The 3,716-nt window shown below is 45.1% G+C and overlaps 1 protein-coding gene across 1 annotated transcript in view; it reads left to right on the forward strand.

Annotated features, from left to right (window-relative positions):
• Actr3b (actin related protein 3B) overlaps window positions 1-3,716 on the forward strand; it is a 95,714-nt gene that overhangs the window by 809 nt on the left and 91,189 nt on the right. The gene's annotated exons all lie outside the window — the stretch shown is intronic.

Here is a 3,716-nt window from a genome sequence, read left to right on the forward strand (position 1 = left end):
CACACACACACACACACACACATGCATTTAAAAAAGACTAACATTTTGAAAAAAACAGCCCTCTCCTTTTTGGGGAGGTAGATAGCTCTTTTCTTTTTTGAAGATGTTAATTTTTCAGAAGAGACCTTAAGAATGGCTTGTGCTGTCAGGCCTAGCTAATTTTAGGAAGATGGCAGCCAAACCCTCTAACCTGGGAGTTTGGGAGTACCTGCTGGCATTGCTGACAAAGCACTTCATAAATAGCTTGCAAATAAATTTAGCCTCTTAAAATGTTTTTCAAGGGATTGTAATCCTTTGTCACCAAATAGTCTGTGGCATGTCCTCTTGCAATTCTTTCCTGTAGAAAAATATACTTGGTTTGGTTTCCTTGACAACCTTGTGGGGGTGTCTTCTAATTTGCTATAGTCCATGTCCTACTGATGCGTCTTTCCTTTTGTTGCTCCAGAATCAGCAATGGTGACAGACTGGAAAACATGTTCTATTTCTGCTAATTTTTCTTTTGGAAATAAACGTTATAGAGAAGTTTTGTTGCCCTGTATTTTGAGAAGTTGCCGACTTCCCCAGACTTGCTCAAATTAGTATGGCTCTTGTAGACCATTTCCCAGGGGCTGGCTTCCCTTATACTCTCACTCTATCTGCCACTCCCTTCAGTCTGGTAGTGTCAGCAATGAAGGCAATATAACATTGTTTTTATGTTAATGTTCTCATGTGAGAATTTTGGCTTTGTGTTGCCTAAACTGCTAAAACTTGAAGCTCTGCGCAGTGGTAACAATAAAACAGCGCTCCCTGGGTCATCTGTGCTGTATTTCTTGTTAGTAAGCTGAGAGCTTCATTGTTCTTGCTATAAAGATCTAAAGAGTGCTCAGTCTTGACCTTTTGGGGTCAGTGACTAATGTTACTTTCACCTTCAGTAGATTGTCATGGCCCAAAGCTGTGCTTCAGGCTGTCACCTTTAGGCTGTCCTAGGCTCTGGACACAGTGACAGGGACCTGGGGCTTCCTGTGGGTGTTTTCTGCCACTGAAGCCCCTGTGGCTCTCAGGAGTCCCTGTGTTCCGTGTGTGAGCAGAAGATGACTGCATAGCCTAAGTGCTCCAGCTTCCATGTATTAGTAATTCTTGTATTTCTTATTTTGGATTGGGTTTTACCTCAGAATAGAACAGTGCAGTTAAAAATAGCCAGGATTGAGGAACAGAATCGATTTGGGAGATCATGTGGGCACTACTGATGAGATGGGCAGATTTTTGTTTTGTGTTGTGTTGGTGGTGGTCGTGGACATAGAACCTGGGGATTTTGGTAAGTGAAGCCTCTACCACTGAATTGCACTCCGAGTTCCAGTCTTGTCTGTCAGTGTGCTCTCTCTCTGCTTCCCTGATCGCTGTCTTTCTCCCTCTGTCCCCGCCCCCTCTTAAATAGTCTTCTTGTATAATCCAAGCTTGTACTGAACTTGGAGAAATCCTCCTGCCTCAGCTTCCTAAGCATTAGGCTTGCAGATGTGAGCCCGCATGCTCATGTGGCCTGTGTTTTATGGTAAATACATTTCATCTGAGACCAGATGAGTGTTCACAAGCATGCTGGGGACAAGGTAAAAACAGACAAGGTGTCTGTGAGACCCCACAATTAAGTTTCAGCTTTTTAAAGGATGAATAGGCTGCTGAGCTCCCAGAGAAAATGCCACCCATCCAGTCTCACATCTCACCCAAATGTTTAAAGTGGTTTTACATCATCAAACTGACTTTGAAGTAATTCCAAGTCTCTGAGAACCGGGAGAGCACAGACTCCAGGCTGCATTCCTCCAGCTTCAGCCGCTTTGCACACTGTGTCACTCTGCATTCCTGAATGTCCTCTTCTTACTTTTCTGAGCTGCTTAAAAGAAGGTTGTCGGCACCCCCCTCTTACATTTCAGTGTCTACCTTCTGAGCGGGAGCAAGGACTTAGATGATCACAGACGAGTTATTCAAGTCAGAGATGTTAACATGGGGACCACAGTGCTGTGCTGTCTGCACTTGTGAGCAGTTTCGTGTCTTGTCTTTTGTGGAGTCTAACCTGTCTAGCATTGCCTCATACGTTGTATTTGGTGATGGAGTGAGGTCCTGTTATGTAACCCCTGCTTCAGCCTCTTGAATATAGGCCTAAGCGTGTTCTGCCATGCCTGGTTGGTCGCTATGTTATTTATATCTCATGTCTTCTGGAAAAGTTCCTTAGTCTTTTTTTTTTTTTTTGGTCTTTCAAGATATATCTTTGAATATTACAGGCTAGGCTCAGCACCAGAGAGTCAAGAGTTCAGCTTCCAGAATGTGGCACGCCTCTCTTGTCCCCTTCTCACTCCCTCCTGCTAACCCCTTCCTCTTTTCAAATAGCCCCCCTTCTCCGTGCATGCGTCTGTGGTGGTGGAGGGGTAGTGAGTTCCATAAAGGTTGTTTATAGAAGCACGGGTGGACACCTTACTAGTGGCTACACTACTAAAGAAAGTGGCCCACCCCATTAATTCTATAGAAATCCTCAGACGAGTGGGCTGCTGAAGCCATCCCTTCCAGAAGGCAACTGGTTCAGTTCTGTGTAGTTCTTTTGCAGGGAGTCATAGGTGGTGTGAGCTCAACGGTACCACAGCCACACCATGCCCGGAATTCAAAGACAGACTCACCACCATTCCCTTCCCTGCTGGCTCACTCTTAATTTTTTTTAAAAAAGATTTATTTATTTGTTTATTGATGTAAGTATGCAATTGCTGTCTTCAGACACTAGAAAAGGGCATCAGATCCCCATTACAGATGGTTGTGAGCCACCATATGGTTGCTGGGAATTGAACTCAGGTCCTCTGGAAAAGCAGTCAGTACCCTAAATCACTGAGCCAGCTCTCCAGCCCCCCACCCCCAGCATTATGTCCACTTCTGTTTCTGACTTGTTCCCTGAGCCATGGAGGGGGCAACACTTGTGGTTGGTCATTTAGTAGTCATTTATCCTAAGAACTTGGACAGGCTCTGTCCATCGACTGGTGACCACTGTAACAAAAGAAACTTCTGTGAGCACCAGTGTCTGACACAGACAAGGCTTGGGGTGTCTCTAGCAGGACACTCCCCTCTGGCGGATATCCAGCGTGCTGTAATTGCTTGTATTGCTTAGTGAAGCTCAGGGGCCTTCCTGACCAACAACACATGGGGAGGTAGCTCACCCCTGGCCCTCAGATTTTCATTCAGTAACTACTCCTGGGAGCAGCTTCATCTTCTCATGTGGGCTACTTTCTTTTCTCAAACTCCTTTGAAATTATTTTTTAATTTTAAAAAAGATTCGGTTCTCTTTATTATGTGTGCAGGTGTGTTGTCCGCCTCTGTGCTTGTGCACCATGTGCATCTGTGGCGATCAGAGGTTGGCTCCCCTGGAACCAGTGACAGATGCTTCGTAGCCTCCATGTGGGTGCTGAGAACTGAAGCCTGCTCCTCTTGAAGACCTGCCAGTGCTCTTAACCAAGGAGCCATTTCTCCAGCCCCAACTTTTGTAAATTTTTTGAAACAGGATTTCATTATGTAGACCTAGCTGGTGTAGAACTCACTATATAGCCTGGCTTTCCCTGTAACTCATGAAGATCCACCTTCCACTGGATCCCAGTGCTGGGATCATAAGGCAAATGCTGCCATACCCAGCTCATTTTTTTTTGTTTGTTTGTTTTGTTTTGTTTTTTCGAGACAGGGTTTCTCTGAATAGCCCTGGCTGTCCTGGA

Source organism: Mus pahari, chromosome 2 (genome assembly GCF_900095145.1).
Source record: "Mus pahari chromosome 2, PAHARI_EIJ_v1.1, whole genome shotgun sequence".
In the NCBI taxonomy this organism is placed as follows: domain Eukaryota; kingdom Metazoa; phylum Chordata; class Mammalia; order Rodentia; family Muridae; genus Mus; species Mus pahari.